Source organism: Colius striatus, chromosome 7 (genome assembly GCF_028858725.1).
Source record: "Colius striatus isolate bColStr4 chromosome 7, bColStr4.1.hap1, whole genome shotgun sequence".
NCBI lineage: Eukaryota > Metazoa > Chordata > Aves > Coliiformes > Coliidae > Colius > Colius striatus.
The window spans coordinates 8367579-8384843 of NC_084765.1; positions in this window are offsets into that span (position 1 = coordinate 8367579).

Below are 17265 nucleotides of genomic sequence, written 5' to 3' on the forward strand. Positions count from 1 at the left end.
AGTGTTTTATAGCACCCATCATGGTAGGTAAGGGAGCAACTATGTGAGGGAAGTTGGAAATAAAGGCAGAGGAGGGTGGGTGGGTAAAATCTCGGTTTCATGCAGCAAAACACATAGTGACTGCTCACTGTAAGACTATTAAAAATCCTCATAGAAAGATTTTTAGCCTCTGATATTTCTTCCATCTCAAGATTGTGGAAAAGTATGGTTTATTTCACTCTAATTATTGACTAGTGGTAATATCTGGGCAATAGCAAAACTCTTATAAGAATATATTTGCTGTTGATACTCTCTGTCTCATTGAGGCACTGCTGGCAGGAGTTTTCTCTTCTGTGCAGTAATCTGGAATATATTTAAGTCTGTTTCATTTGTCATTTTAAAATGAATAAGCAAGAGATGGTGGGTGAATTGACTCTTTCCCTCTTGCTTTTATGATCTTAACAGGAAAGTGAGATGGATTGAAGTCAAATGTGGGAAATCTTTTCAACCTTAATTTGCTATCCAGGAATGATATGATTTAAGTACAACAAATGGTGTCTGTCAATGTGCATTGGTGAGGGAGAGAATCAGCAATTTAAATGAGTTTTTCCATATAGGTCAAGACATACAAAATTAAAGCGACTCGGTTTGTTCTGCTGTTGTAGCTTAACAGGCATGTGTGGAGTCTCTCAGATATCTGAGGTTTTAGGGATTAGCATTGCTTCTGGAAAGAGGATTTATTCCGTTGAACACGGCTTGTCATATTTCTATTTAGCACAAGAAAATAGAGCTTCTTATATGTGGTATGTTTTATTTATCTTAACCTGAACTGTGTATGTGCACATCTGTCTCCCTTTATGCTTTTGGTCTCCTTTCTTTTCATCTCTCTTTTCAGATACCTTGTTCTCTCCAGTATGATTTTTCAGCCTTTTGCCAATGCCTTCATCTTTGCACTGAGTATCCACATTTCTCTCAAGCTGCTGAAATTGATTTAAAGCTGAAAAGATAAGAGAAATGAACAAAAATGTTTTCAAATTGCAACTGAGGATAGGAAGGGAAACTCCCTTCCTAAGGTATGGGGCTTTTGGAGCACTAGCAAATATGAGATATGTATTTAGCTTCTGATAAGGACGTTCTGCAGAAAGGACATGTATGAAGATTGTTGGATTTTTTTGTTCTGTCTGGAAGAAGTCTTTTAACATGAAGATAAGTGAAGTCAGATCTACAAAATCTAGTCTTTCATTTATCTGGGTGCATATAGTTTCTATCAAAATGGCATTCTCTCTAGTGTGCAAATGAGAACTGTGTTGGGTTTATATACAGATTTTGGATTAAAAAGTTGCAAGCAGAGAGACTTCTTTTTAATGCACATGTCTGCACACAAGAATTGCAGGTAACATAGTGTCTTAGGCACTTTTAAATTCCCATTTCCAAAAAGCTTTTATTGGAAAGCTCAAAAATGGAAACTCTGTGAGAAAAAGAGAGATAAGGACTTGATGTCCTCTCATCCTCTTCCTCAATTTTTAAGTTTTGTGATTATGTCCACTTAAGCTGTCACTGAATGGTGAATTATTACTTGCCATTCAGCATGCTGAAGTTCCTCTCACAGCCATCCTGGTGCATATAAATTGCTATCAATAGCTTCTTTTAATTTTCAAGCTGAGCAAGTGGTGGATACAAAAGGGCCTTACGTGTGCTTCAACTCAAGTGCCAATTACTCCCTTCTCGGGCAGTGTGGAGCAATGATGGGGGAATTGTGACCGGATCCTTCCATTATCCAGCAGCTAGACTCATATCCTGTTTTGATAGCTGGAGGAGCTGCAATGGCAGGGTTGGCCCCAGCAGGCAGGTGCCACGATTGAGAGACGGGGACGCAACTTGATGCAAGCAAAGTGTCCACTTTATTGAATACAGGCAACATATTTATATATTCTTAAGGCCAACGTGTCACATGCTGATTGGAACAATCAACTAATCATTTCATACATATTACAAAAGCTGAGCTCCTGATAGGTTAATAAAGAACGTACGACCCTGCCAAGAGATTATTATGTTGCAAAACAAGTTTCAAAGTTTGCTTAACAGGGTCCTAAGATCCTACTGCTAACCAGAATGTTCTTATCTGTGACCACAAGTTCCAACTTTATTACTTATATATATCTATATAATTACTAACACCCTATAAGCTCTACTAACTCCTATTCATACATAACCCACAGGCAGGGACACAATACTGCAGATTTCTCTTGGCAGGATGGAGTTCATTAATCTTTATACTTCAGCTTGCGTTTCTGGGAGCTGGTGTTCTTTCCCAAGAGTGGGAATGGTAAAGTGATGTTTTCAGTCCAAATTTGGCTGTAATTTAAGCTTTCTATAAAGCGAGGTTTACTGAGGCCTCACATGATGTGTCTCCTCTACATGTGCCCCCCCCCTTTTTTTTTTAATTTTCAGGAAAATACCATATATTTTAAAAAAAAAAATAACCTGCCTGTGTGTTTACAGTCAATGTACTGTAGTAATGAGAAAAATGTAGCATAGCCAGGAGTTTCATGGGCTCCCCAAAACTTTTCAGTTGTAAACAAAAGAAAGAGAGGAAAATATTATTGTCCCAGGTTTGCTGCATTACAATAAGAAAAAGAAGCTTTCTGCATAGTATTGGTGCATGGCAATTGAGGTCAGTGGCTTCAGAGTCTGACTCTGCTGGACATGAAGACAGGACATAGGTATTACTCCTCTGAAAGGTTTGTTGGAATACTTAGTTAAAACTGTATATTTCGTCATTTTTTTACCCCTAAGAAAAAGTGATTTATCAGTGCATAGAATGTCTAAAGTTTATTTGCAACCAAGGTCTTCTTTTTAGGAGACTACTGAGTTATGTAGTTTTAGATGCATTTATCCAGAGCCTTTGTCTTTGTATTTTCATTAGGTGGGTAATTTTTTTTTTAAAATTAATTTCATTTACTTGGAATTTGACCAACTTACCATACAAAAAGTTGTTCAGAGCCCATCCAACCTGGCCTTGAATGTTTTGAGGGTTGGGTCATTCACAACCTCTCTGGGCAACCTGTGCCAGTGCCTCACCACCCTCAGAGTGAGCAACTTCTTCCTAATATCCAGTCTAAATCTTCCCTCTTTCTTTTTGGAGCCATTCTCCCTTGTCCTGTCTCTATGTATCCTTGTAGAAAGTCCCTCTCCAGCTTTCTTGTAGACCCCTACAGAATGCCGTTATAAGGTCTCCACAGAGCCTTTTCTCCAGGCTGAACAACTCAACACCTAACATTCTCAACACCTATCTTCATAAGAGAGATGCTCCTGCCCTCTGAACATCTTTCTGGCCTTCCTCTAGATATGCTCCAAAAGCTCAATGTCCTTCTTGTGTTGAAAGCCTTGGGGCTGTATCCAGCACTGCAGGTGCGGGGGTCTTACAAAAGCAGAGTAGAAGGGGAGAATTACCTCCTTGATCAGACTTCTTTTGGCTTTCTGGGCTGTACAAGCACATTGTTGGCACATATTCAGTTTTTCATCCACCCATACCCCCAGGTCCTCCTCCATAGGATTGCTCACTCATCACCTCCCCTGTATTTGTTCTTGGGATTTTCCTGAGCCACGTGCAGGACCTTGCACTTGGCCATATTTAAGTTAATTTTTATCAGATTTTCTTTTAAAAACCCCCTTTTTTCTGAAAATGTTTAAGTATCTATTACTTTTTCATGCTGTTAATGAAATATTATTGGCTAGCACAGAACTAATTTCAGTACCAGGTTACTTTGTAGTTTTTTTAACTACAGTGGTAATGGCCAAAAGAATAATGTTGAATTTCCAATTAACTTTATAAGAAATTTGATTGGAATAAATAACAAAATGGGTTTTGAAATGTAAAGCATTACAACTTGATTGAAATTCAAAACAATGCGGTACAATAAGCAGAAATTTATTGAGCTGCAGATTTGTGTTACTTAACATTTTGTAAAGCTGTTTTACCAGGTCATTGGCTGGACATGTATACTGCAGTGTGGTTTCTCTATTTGAAGTAATTAAAAAACAGATTTCTTCAGTGATTGGTAGAGTTAACAACACATGTTTTAGCTTTTATGTTTATTATATTTGTTTACATAAGTGATACATATTTAAAAGTATAGTTTATAATGTTAATGAAGAAAACTAATTTTAAGGCACAGAAAATGTAATTTGATAATCCTAAGGTGAATGTAGAATTTCCTCCAAACTACTACCATACTTTCAATCACCATATTAATATGAAAAGTAGATTGAGAAAACTATTCTTGCAAACTTCAGTTGTACTTTTTCACTCTTGCTTGTGCCTGTCATGGCCAAGAATGTTTTTTGTTTCCAGAACATTACTTTTTTGGCTGTTTAGCACTCTGTTGTGCTTAAGTGTCTACTGGATGAAGTAGCTCAGTCTTAAAGATAGGGTGATAGAGGTCTTGGTACTTAATTTTTCTGCTTGATTCTTCCAGTGCCCAGGAACACATAGTCCACTTATTATTTTACATATATAAAGCTTTTAGTTTTAGGTACGTTACTTAGTGATTTTGAGGTAAAGATCTTCAGCATGAGTAGGAAAGGTTGTGGTGGTCCTGTTAAATAGTTGTGCTTCAACTTAAAGGTGTCAAACTGCTACAGATCTCTTGAATGGAAAGCAAGTATAAAACGTTAGTATAGTCTTTAGAATTATTGGATTTCTGTGAGTTGTTGTGCTTGGGGGATGCTTGACAGAGACACTTTTGTGATGGTTGCTACAGAATGAACTCCTCAGCTCTCCAAAATGGTAGTAGCTAAGTATCAAGTGATATTTCAAGGATACATGATGCTATCAATTTGACCACGCAGTGGTTAATGCAGCTTGTTGTACTCATTAAATTGAGAGATACAGACAGCCGAAGTTTACAATATTGATCCAGTTTCAGTCCTGGTAAAAAGATCTATGGAGGAAATATAACAGTGGTATTATTGCTCATCATAAAGCTTTGTGCAAAGTGAGCAGAGATCTGTCTCTTCAGCATTAGTACTACCTGAAATGTCTAAAGTGCTTCAAAAACAAAGGCATATTTATGCTTAAAAGCAGGGCAGATCTTTTATAATGAAAACAAGTTCTACAGCACATATAAATGCAATGTGAGTCAGAGTTATGGTTATTTCCTTCATACTGAGCATGAGTGGGTCCAAAACTTCCAAAGAAGTATATGTATGTATAGAAACAGTAAAAATGAGCTGTTGTTCTTTTGCAAGTTGTAAGTTAAATGAGAAATACCAAATCTCAAAAATGAGTGTTGAATTAAAACCCTTTTCACAGAATCTTAAGGATTTTTCCTTTTCGTCTGTTCTACAAAGGCCCACATTAGCTGGCTGGCACCTGAAGTGACATTTCTTCTTATCCTCTGCCAACATTTGGCCTCATTGTGGAGCAGCACTCATGTCTAGAAAAAGTCAGTCCTTTTCGTCCCCTGAGATGGTGTTATTTTTCCCCTGTGCAATGTCCTCGTGTCTGGGTTGACGCCATGCCTTGGTAAGCTCAGCTGGGGTATGCACTCCTGAGAGGTTTGACTCCCTGCTTGTGCAGCCACACAATGTCACAGAAATAGTCAACTTAATGAAACATGGGGGGATTTCAATATTTCCAGGTGGCTGAGTCCTTTATAGTTTATACTGTTGTAACTATACCGTATTTCAATTATTTCTCAGTCATTAGTATGCAAAGCTTAGCCTTTCTGGTTAACATCTGATTTCCAATAAAGGAAGTGCCTGCTACAGGAAATACTTCTAGTGGGGCATAAAAATATTGTCATGAAAATTTACTTGCTCAGACACAGTATGTTTTTCTGGCACTTTCCAGTGATTATGAAGCTAATGAAAATGGAAACTGTTACATCCATCTGTCAAAACTATTACTTGCTTTGGAAGGAGAGCATCGAGAATTATGTTTGTCTGTTTTAACCTTAGGAAGAGTATATGGCAGCTTGGCATCAAGCGAGTAGTTTGATATCTTCAGCTGTGTCAGAGCATGTAGGGCAAGAGAGGTAACAGGAAAAAGGAGAAATCTATTTTCCTCTAGATTTCATTTTTGCAGCCGTAAGAGGCGAGAGTGGGAGCTTATGTCCTGTTTTCCCATTGATTTAGGCTGTTAACTTCTGTATTTTCCTAAATGAATGCCATGATTTGCAGATTGCCTATCAGTGTTCACAAATTTGGGATTGTAAAGCTAGACACTTAAAGTCGTATGTTCTAGATATCGCCAGTGTTGGAGGCAAGTATTGAGTTATATTGCTACAATTTGCCTTTTCTTGTAAAACTTCTCATTCTCACATGGGAAGAGAAAATTCGCTCTCTATTCAGTCCCTTCATGTTTCATGCCTTAACTTTGACTGCTTTGTTGCCATGGCAACTCTGTCATGCAGCATCCTTCTGTTGCATTGTTGCTATTCCTATAGCTAAGTAGTACATCAAATAAATTAAACTTGTCAATCACACCTAAAAGAAGATACTGAAGATGTTTCCTATCCATTTCCAATATTATAGCAGACATGGCTAAGGCATTAGTACTGGGATGCAATTCCTGCCTTATTTTCCTGGTCTTTGTTACTTCGATGCACTGAACCTGGAGGGAAGTATTTGATGGTTGAAAATGGTAACTTCCTCTGGATATTAAAAGTGCTATCATTCTTACACTCTTTACTGGCAAAAATTACCCTTGTGGCCAAGAAGGCCAATGACATTCTGGGGTGCATCAAGAAGAGTGTGGCCAGCAGGTCAAGGGAAGTTCTCCTCCCCCTCTACTCTGCCCTGGTGAGGCCTCGTCTGGAGTCCTGTGTCCAGCTCTGGGCTCCTCAGCTCAAGAGGGACAGAGAACTTCTGGAGAGATTCCAGCACAGGGGTCACTAAGATGACCAAGGGACTGGAGCATCTTCCTTATTGAGGAAAGACTGTGGGAACTGGAGCTGTTTAGTCTAGATAAATGATGGAGACTTTGTGAGGAGATCTCATTAATATTTACAAGTATCTAAGTGGTGGATGTCAAGAGTTTAGGGCATCCCTTTTTTCTATTGTATCTAGTGACAGGATAGGGAGTAATAGAAAGAAACTGGAACACAAAAAGTTCCAAAGAAACATAAGGAAAAACTATTTCACTGTTTAGGTGAGAGAGCCCTGGCACAGGTTGTCCAGTGAGGATGTGGAGGCTCCTTCTCTGGAGGTCCTCAAAACCTGCCTGGATGCATTCCTGTGCGACTTGATCTAGGTGGACCCGCTTTAGCAGGGGGATTGGACTAGATGATCTCTAAAGGTCCCTTCCAACCCCTACCGTTCTTTGGTTCTGTGAAATGTCCTTTTAAAAAAAAAAATAAAGAAAATCCTAAACAGGGAAGAAGTCTGTTCATCAGTTTTCAATAATTAGTGCTTAAATTGCTGTGTAAAAGCAGTTACATTCGTTAGACATCTGGACCCTAATTTGAAGATCAAGTATAGAACAAGACTTCTCAGCCACTTAAAGTTGTGTTCTTCCACTTCCTGCAAACATTAATTTTATTTATAAGGTGTCTGTCAAAGGCTGTAAACATTATTCCAGGCTGCCAGTCTGTAGAAAAGAAAAAGAAGAATTACACTTTCAGAGAGCTATTTATTAAATACCTGGTCATTGATTGTGGTTGACACATCACAGTTAAATATCAAGACATTTTGTATACATCAGGAAATGCCAAAAATAGTAAATGTGTTTTTTCTCTAAGAAAAAAAATCTTAATCTGTTAAATCTTCTCTGTAAAATAAATTACCTGTTGCAGATAAATACTTGTCACTATTTTACATATACTTAATTTTCTTAGTGAAGCATTTATTTGACTTTTATCACGTAAAACAAGAAAATTTTTCAAAAAGATTTTGCATACATGATTCTTCAGTTAAAAATAATACAGTTTTAGAAAACTATAATCTACTGCAAATGATATTTACTATTACAAACCTGATAGCTGGAGGCTTTTGGTTTACTGTTTGTAATTCCCAGTCTGAAGCTGTGCTGAACATGATACAATTTACTAGGAGCTCATGCAACTCATGGGAGGAGATACAAAGAATTCCAATATTTCCATCAATTGTAGATTGATCGGAAGCAATATTATTTGTTTCCATTTTCTCTTGAGGAAAAATAACAACCTTTAAACAAATTTTTCCCTCATGAAAGCAAAATCTATTGGCTTCCAAAGTTAGATTAATGGGTTTCTGGTATGATTTCAAAATGAAAAAATTAAAAGTGATTTTAGAATTTAATAGAAGTCAAAGTCCATGCTTTTTTTTGAAACAGTGTTGGGTTTTGTTTGCAGTGGTAATGAAGCACTGATGCTTCCTGTGCATTCAAGTGTTTAAGCAATGAAAGAGTATGTTTCTGATGGAATTCAGGCATCTCTTTCCTTACAGGTTAGGAAACGTTGTCCCAGATCTGAAAAACCTACTGGCAACACTGGAGATACTTGCAGTGGTAATTATTCTGATTTTTATTTTCTTTTCAAAAAGAAAAGAAGGCGGGTGGGTAGAATATATTTTCTGGACATTTAAACATGCTTTCTTCACTAGGGACAAATACAACTATCAAAATACATCCTGAGTAATCTATTTATGAAGGAGAATGACTCTCGAGCAGGTAATGAAGATTTTCCTTTTATAGGTAGGATGGAGCAGTGGAGTCAGTGCAGGCAGTTACTAAAGCAGCGGGAGCATAGCAGTCCTCACAGATGTTAAATTTCTCCCCTGCAGAGAAGTTTTTCTTCATTTTATTGTGCCACTGGGGTTTGATTTTGTATGTAGGCTCAGCAAATCTTTTTCTGTGAACAAATCTCCTTTAACTCGAAGACAACAATTAGGCCCTTCCATCATTCAGGATGGGTTATTTTCTCTTGTGTGTTATCCCAAAATAAAGAATGGTAATGAAGATTGGTAAGGGTTGGAAGAGACCTCTAGAGACCATCTAGTCCAACTCCCTGCTAAAGCAGGTTAATCTCCATGAGGTTACACAAGAATGTGTCCAGGCATTTAAAAACTGCATGCTGAAGCAAACGATGATGCTAGTTTGAAAGAGTCTGAGAACACGGGACTCAGTAAAAGCAGGTAATTAGCTGACCTTGATAGCTTTTGAAGGAGCTCCAATCATAACTAAAATAACTGTCAGTAACTGAGATGTGTGAGTAACTGCTGGTACCTTGCATATTTATGCCTTGTAGTTAAATCTCCCCTTCAAGTAAATCAGTCATACATCAAAATGAGTTCTCTGTGTAAAGCAGCCTTTCCAGCAAATATTGAGAACCGGCTACATTAGAGAAATGTGATGGAAAGAGGAAATTCCTTTGTTTGTCTCATTTTGTGTTTGCTGAAGCTGACCAACACTGTGTACTATGGCAGACATAGCTGTCTGCTAGAGTAAGGTTTTGGTGTAAGAATTTGGGAGGATGGAGCGAGAAGGAAGAGGAACCCAGTGCTCTAGTGCAGCAGGGACTAATTAGGCTGCAAAGCAAAATAAATCTGACAACTACTGTGTCAAAATAAACAGACAGAAAAAAACACTTGAGGACTAAAGCACGTGATCTTGTCCTTATCTGAAACAGAGTAAAATAAAAGAGCAGTTTACTTTAGCAAGTGATTTAAGAAATACTGCTTCGGCAATTTTCAAAAAGCTTTTCTTACCTAGAGGCAGAGTGTCCAAGGTAGAACCCTGATTAAATCCTGTGCTTAGAAGGCTTAACAGATTTTAGCAGGGTACAAAGATGTGCCTAGGCAAGTAGTATTTTTTTCCATTTGATTAGTCTTGATCCAGTGAGCATGTATTGGAGGTGTAGCTAAGGTCTGAGATAAAATTGCCAAAGTTGCAATGTCATTTAGGGGTTGCCTTCCCTCAGATCTCACTGAGATTTAGGCACACAGATTGTCACAGATGTTCAGAATTTTTCCAGTTTCATAAATAATACAACTTAAAATTAGTTGAACCAGTGGAAAAATCTGAGTTTAGTTTAAATGCGATTTACTCTGAGTTAAATGCATTCACTAAGAATTTAATTCTGGACATAAGTTTTTAAGCAAAACTAAAATCAATGTTTTGGAAGCTGCTTTGCAGTAAAATGTGACTGTAAACTAGAACTAAAAATTTGATGTTTTAAACTCTGCTCAAAACAATAGTGATACAAATGATGTAATAATAAGAAGATATTTTTAGTCTTAAAAATGTCTAGAAAATTTGTAATGAAGACTTATGCTTGAATAACCAGATATTTCTTGAGCTCAGAGCTTCCTTCTTCCAAAAGTCTTGTTGCCCATTTGGTCTCACTCTTTTTTCCGAAATGTACTGCGTGGGTCATTGGTGAAGATGTTAAACAGCACCAACCCCAGAACCTATCCCATGGAGTACCCAACTAGTGACTGGACTTTGTACCTGTGGTCATAACCTTTAGAATCCTGGTACCTGGTACATCATCGGTTTGCTAGTGAGGATCATAGAATCATAGAATGGTAGGGGCTGGAAAGGACCTTTAGAGATCATTGTCCTGGTTTAGCAAGGACCAGCTTTTGCTTGGTAACAGGTGGAGCGGGTTGCAGTGAAGACACAGTAAAGAGTTTGCGGACTCTCCCCGCTCCTGGGTTCACACCCACCTCCAGCCCGGCTGGGCCAATCTGGTGCCTCTGCCATCACTATTTAGGGGTTGGGAATTTGAAGTGCTGGCAGGAGGTGTAAGAGTGATACAAGATGGAGGCGACCACTCAGACCCTTCAGCCAGAGAATGAGGAAGGAAGGAGAAGCAATAGACCAGAGACTCCTCTGCAAGCTGTACCCCTACAACCTATGGAGATCCATGGCAGGACCGAGAGTTACCAGCAGCTCCATGTGAGTGAGCCCGGACGAGCGAGGGACTGTGTGGGGAGACGGCCATGGCCCAGGCCGTGCTGGAGAGCCTGCACGCCGCAGAGCAGCCCCACACGAGAGGCAGAGAGGAGCTGCAGCCTTTGGAATAAGTGCACGTCGGAGCAGCCCGTGCAGGGCTGCCGTGTGTGTGAGTTACCCCATGGACTTGCAGGGAGGACGGGTGTGGAGCCCACCTGTCCTGAGGAGGGATGAACAGCAGAAGCTCTGAGCCCCAGGAAGAGGGGAGGTGTGGCAAGAAGGTGTTCTTAAAAAGGCTGGTCGGACTCTTCATTGTTGTACTACTCTGTGTTGGTTTATTTTGGTTATGTTTTGGGGTTTTAAGGTTGTGTTTTAGTTGATGTTGCATTGAATAGTTTTCTGTTTTCTTCCCCAGTAGTCTGGTCTGTTTTGTCCTGAACCTTAAACGGCAATTAAGCTCTCCCTGCCCTTTGGCAATCCTGGGTCTTTGGTACTTGAGGCTAATTGTGGTCTTTTGTTCCCTGATGGGCCTAAACCACAACAATCATCTAGTCCAACCCCCCTGCAGAAGCAAGTTCACCTAGATCAGGTCACATAGGAACATGTCCAGGTGGGTCTTGAAGACCTCCAAGGAAGGAGACTCCACAACATCTCTGGGCAGCCTGTGCCAGGGCTCCCTCACCCTCACAGTGAAATAGTTTTTTCTTATTTTTAAGTGGAACTTCTTGTGTTCCAGCTTCATCCCATTACCCCTTGTCCTATTGATAGCTACTATAGAAAAAAGAGATGCCCCAACCTCCCGACACCTACACTTTAGACATTTGTAAATGTTCATAAGATCTCCTCCAGACTAAACAGCCCCAGTTCCCACAGCCTTTCCTCATATGAAAGATGTTCCAGTCCCATGATCATCTTGGTGGCCTTGTGCTGGACTCTCTCCAGAAGTTCTCTGTTCCTCTTTAGCTGAAGAGCCCAGAACTGGACACAGGACTCCAGATGAGACCTCACCAGGGCAGAGTAGAGGGGGAGAAGAACATCTCTTGACCTGCTGGCAACACTCTTCTTGATGCATCCCAGGATGCCATTGGCCTTCTTGGCCACGAGGGCACATTGCTGGCTCATGGTTAGTTTATTATCAATCAGGACTCCCAGGTCTCTCTCTGCAGAGCTGCTCTTCAGCAGTTTGACCCCCAGCCTGTGCTGGTGCATGGGGTTGTTCCTTCCCAGATGCAGGACTCTGTACTTGTGCTTGTTGAACCTCATGAGGTTCCTCTCTGCCCAACTCTCAAGCCGGTCGAGATCCCGCTGAATGGCAGCACAGCCTCTGGTGAATCAGCCAGTCCTCCCAGTTTGGTGCCATCAGGGAACTTGCTGAGGGTACACTCTGTCCCCTCGTCCAGGTCGTTGATGAAGATGTTGAAGACTGGCCCCAGAACCGATCCCTGTGGAACTCCACTGGCCACAGGCCTCCAACTCGATTCTGAATTCAGAATGTCATGATAGTATTCAGCTTAATGAATGTTATTGGGTTTTGTAGAAAGAATCTTCACTCCAATAAGCAGTATGACTTCATGTATATTATCTGTTGCATATATGACTTTGTCTCAAGACTATTTTTAAAAAACTTACTGTCTTCTTGATGCTAATTATTGTACAATAATTTAAATAGATTTCAAGTTGAGCTGCTGTTGTATTTTGAGCTTAACCCCACTGTTGTGTAAAATGTTGCCAAATGTTAACTGCTAAGACTGAAGTTTTCTTTAGCAGGTGTTTATGTATTGAATGAATCAAAACCCTATGGGAAAAATAGCAGATCATGTGTTTATAGACTACATCAGAATGGATAGCTGAAAAGAGGGAACGAGAGGCAATAAACTATGTGCTGACAGTCATAGTTTTTTCATTTCATGTATGCTGAAAGTCATAGTGTTTTCATTGTGTAGCTCTTAAGCTGTGCCAGCTTTCTGTTCTTACAGTTTTATGTGCAGTATGCATAAAGCATGCTGAGGACACAATGCTGAAGGGTCATCTAGAGTAAAGGGACTTTCCCACTATAGGGATTGTGATGCAAAGGATTCAGAGTTTTTTTCATTGAAAGCTAGTTTGTTCTAAATGTGTCCTCAGGGAATTCTGCAAATGTAGGTATTTGACTATACATTGGGCCCTGTGAAAGATGGTTATTTAAATTTTGTTTCCATTTCTGATGACTTGAAAAGTGTTAGAATCTAAGGCAATAGTTTCGATCTCTTGCAGAGAGTGTTTTCCACTCTTCTATTTATTTATTGCTATTCAAGTGTTTGTTACTGTAGAAATACTAAAATTCTTTGTTACTCAGTGCTTTAGTCTCATGATTGGGCTGAACTGGTGCAACCATCCTTAAGATTCTTGTCACATGATGTCACATGATACAATTTAAAAAAAAATCTCTTTAATTTGGGACTTCTGTATTCTTGTCAAACTCCAGGTTGGATAATATTATTAAATAGCTTTTTATATTACCCTTCCCTTGTAATTTCTGCTGAGTGCTGCACATGTTTTCTTATTGTTTGGTGGTGATGCTATGTATTGCTGAAATTTTGCCAAATGTAAATGCAGTTTACAGTTGGTGCTTGTAAGCAGTCTTGGTTCTGCATGAGAGGAGGACATTAAGTGTATTCTGGATCATTTGCTCTTCCTCATTAGGTAGGCAGATGCAGTGAGACACTGAAACATGAGCTTAAGGATATAGAATGTAAAGAAGAAGGTTGATTAAATAGCTAATGACCGTTCTGATGATGCCTAAAACACTGAGAGCCATATCTAGCAATACCTGTCCAAGTGATGCAAAACAACAATTTTCCCCTCTCCTTGTTTGTCACATACGATCCAAAACAGGGAATACTCCACACACTAAAATTTTAGCTTTCATATATCATAGAATCATAGAATGGTAGGGATTGGAAGGGACCTTTAGAGATATCTAGTCCAACCCCCCCTATAATATCTCACCAGTGCTGGATAATTTGACACTCAAAAAGTCTCCTCATAATTGAAAATAAAAATCATTATCTTGTAACATTTTATTGTACTTCACAAATACAATGGAGACTCTCAGGAAGCTCCTGTTCGGTATATCTCTGTGAATATCATTGGAAATAAAAGTGGTAAGAATGAATGAGCCTCAGTAGGCTCATGTTTTAATGAACATGTGTCTGAGCAGCAAGGGCAGAATCAGGTCCTTGACTGTGTTTTTAGGAAGTTTGGCCTACACCGGTAAGCTGGTGCAATATGACTGGTAATGCTCAGAGCAGAGCTGAAAACGACAAACCCTGTGGACAACCCTTCCAGGTTTTCTTGCATCCAGATGTAGCTATGAAAGCCTTCTCATGGGAGGTATCTATGAGACTAGAAAAAACTCTCATGTGTGTACTGTACTGAGACAGTCTTTGTACCTGCCCATCAAAGAGAGCAAAGGTACCTTCTTTGAGACCTCTGCCTTATGCAGGAGCAGAAAAAAAAGCACAAAGAAATCATAATAAAAGTTTTCAGTTTCCATAGGCAGCCTCTGTCCTAGCTGCAAGGATTTTTGGTATAGTCTGCAGGAGATCTCACTATAAAGCAAGGTCAAATCTTGCATGGGCTATTTGATCATATCTTCCTCAGACTAGTCGTTGTGTTTCTTTAATAGGACTCAGAATTAGGATGTGGTTTCCTGACATAAATACTTGGGCAGAAGTCAGAAGCTACTGATGCTATTACATCTTTGTGCTGTTTGGTGTTAGCCTGGCTGTGTCTCCAGAGGCTCTGATTCTGTAGCCAGGCAAGATTTACCTTCAATCAGCTTTTTGTACTTTAAAAACCTTTCTGAAAATCTTTTGCAGACTTTCTCTGTTGTGTGCTATCTGATTTCCTAGATTTTACTTACCCATTTTAACATACCTATAATCTGCTTGGGATTTCTCTGAAGCTGACTCTGATCTAATGAGTTCTTCAAGTTCTGAACTTTCTTCAATGAGCAAAGGCACAGAACCTTTCAGACCGGGGTATTTTAAATGACCATCTCAAAATCTTAGGAGCTGTTATTCCTTCTTAAAACTGAGTCAAGATCTGCTGTCATTCATTCCCCTAAAACTAAGGGAAGGTTTGCAAAAGTGGTGCAAAAACAGCAGTAGGAGAAAAAAAAGAATCCTGCTCATTATGGCCTTTAAATTTATCCACATTCAATCATTTTACCTTCTTATGAATTTCTGATGTCTTTCTAATTGCATAAAAGAGGCAGAATATTTTCTGCTCTAATCTTTGCAAGTGCATCCTGCTGAAGTCAATTAGGCACTGATTTTCAATAATGATAATGTTCTCTCTCTTTCTGAATTTTACTGTTTGCTGTGAACAGCAAACATTGTACTTCAGACACTAAAATCTGACACGTCAATTGAATTTTGCATTAGGAAGTGGGGCTCAACAAAATCTCCGGTGAATCTCCTTAAAATTCCAGATATTTTCTTCATAGACTTTTACAATGACTGTATGAAAATGAACGCGTTCAATTTTAAGACACTTTTAATTAAGCAATGAGCTATCCACCACATTAACATTGTTTAACTTTGGATACTGATTTCTGACCCCAGTGCCATTGCTTGACTAATGTATACTAAGGTTACAAGATGTGAAACATTATTCATTTTTAATATCAAAAGCATTACTTCTCAATAGCAAAAAAGACTTAAAAAAAACATCTTTCATCTCCAGTATTTAGAAGTTAAGGCCTTTAAAGTAAGATATATGGTTATCAAAGGTGAAAATTGTTTGACTTTTTTTGCATAAGACATCTAAAATATTCATTCAGTGCCAGAAACGCTATCCAGCAGAAACATCAAAGGGAGCAGGGCTCATTAGGAGAACTGTCCCGACTTTGACGCATGCCTCCAACATGCTGAGGAACTTTCAGAGCAATGTGAAGGGATTTATCATCCAGACTCCCAGAAATGTCAGTGTGAGCTGCACAGCTAAATCACTGCAAACTGCTTTGAAATTCCCCTGCGTATTTAAGGAAATTTAATTGGGATGGAAACATAGTTACAGCAAGCATTGGACTAACACTTTTCCTCCATCACTTTGTGACACTTTTGTGTGACAAGCTCTTTCTTTAAATATCAAAAATTTCAGATGTCAGATATATCAAATGTGACTAGTAAGTGCCTCAGTAGTAAGAGCAGGTATGATGGCACACTTACGAGTCTAGTGGATTAAAATGCAGATTCCTATGTATAGAGGTAGATTTAAAGAATTTAACAGTCTGTTATTACTTCTGACATATTTTGAGAAGTTTTCCTAAGGAAGCAGTGCATATTTCTAAGATACCTTGGAACAGCCAGGATGACAGAGAAAAGTTTCCTAGGAAGCTGGAGATGCAGGACCACAAAGCTTTTTGTAGCTTTTCAACAAATAGCTAATGAGAGCTGAGGTCTTGATATTTTTATGATATTCTGTAACTTCTAATGCTGTTCCAGGCTGAATGGCTGCCACTTATGGAAAATGTGCTTAGAGTTTAGTCCCTGGCATTGGAACAGTTCTTGCCTACATCACACCCTATAGGTCATAAAGGAGCTATTTAATCATAACTTAAGTGTAAAATTTGCACTTTAGCATATCTCTTGAAAGATGTTGAAACCTGGATGTGTGGCCAGCTGTTAATTCATCCTGAAGCCTTCTGAATCCATTCACAAACAAGTAAATACTGTGTTGCTTTGGTAAATCAATTTGTTCTTATGCCCGTACAACTGCCTACTGGAGCTGTTGTTAGAATAGGTATAAAATGCATTGAGCATGGCAGGTGGATTGGTTAGCATTTGGTGTTGTTTGTAACATAACATACGTGTGGTATAAGCAGGTGAAAATCAATTAAAGGTAAATGTTACAGTGGAGTTTTTTTACACTGAATTTTTGTTTGAAATATGCACACTAACACTATATATTTATGTACTGCTTTACATAGTGTCAAAAGAGAGGATGTTTCTCTAGATTAGTTGAAGTGCCTATTAAAACAATTATTAATCCACCTCAGCTTTTCTGTGATACAACAATATAACTTATTGAATATAGACAACTGTCATGATATAAGATTGTTTTCTGTTCTCAGATGGATTTAGTTTAGTTATTTAATATTGCAGCTGTTATCAGGACTGAATAATTTAATGGATCAAACAAAAGGTCTTTTTATCCATAGGCAAGCGGAAGTGAAGTAGTTCATATAGTTTGGATTACTGTGTTTTCTTATTTTTTCAATTGCTTTTGCATAGCACAGGATAGTTAGGTCTGAAATTTGTCTATATCTTATCGTGTTGCAATCACATCAGAGTTTGACCAGAGGCAGTGTTGCAGAAAGTATTGAATGAAGAGAAGGCAAATGTGAACAGCAGTACAAAATTATG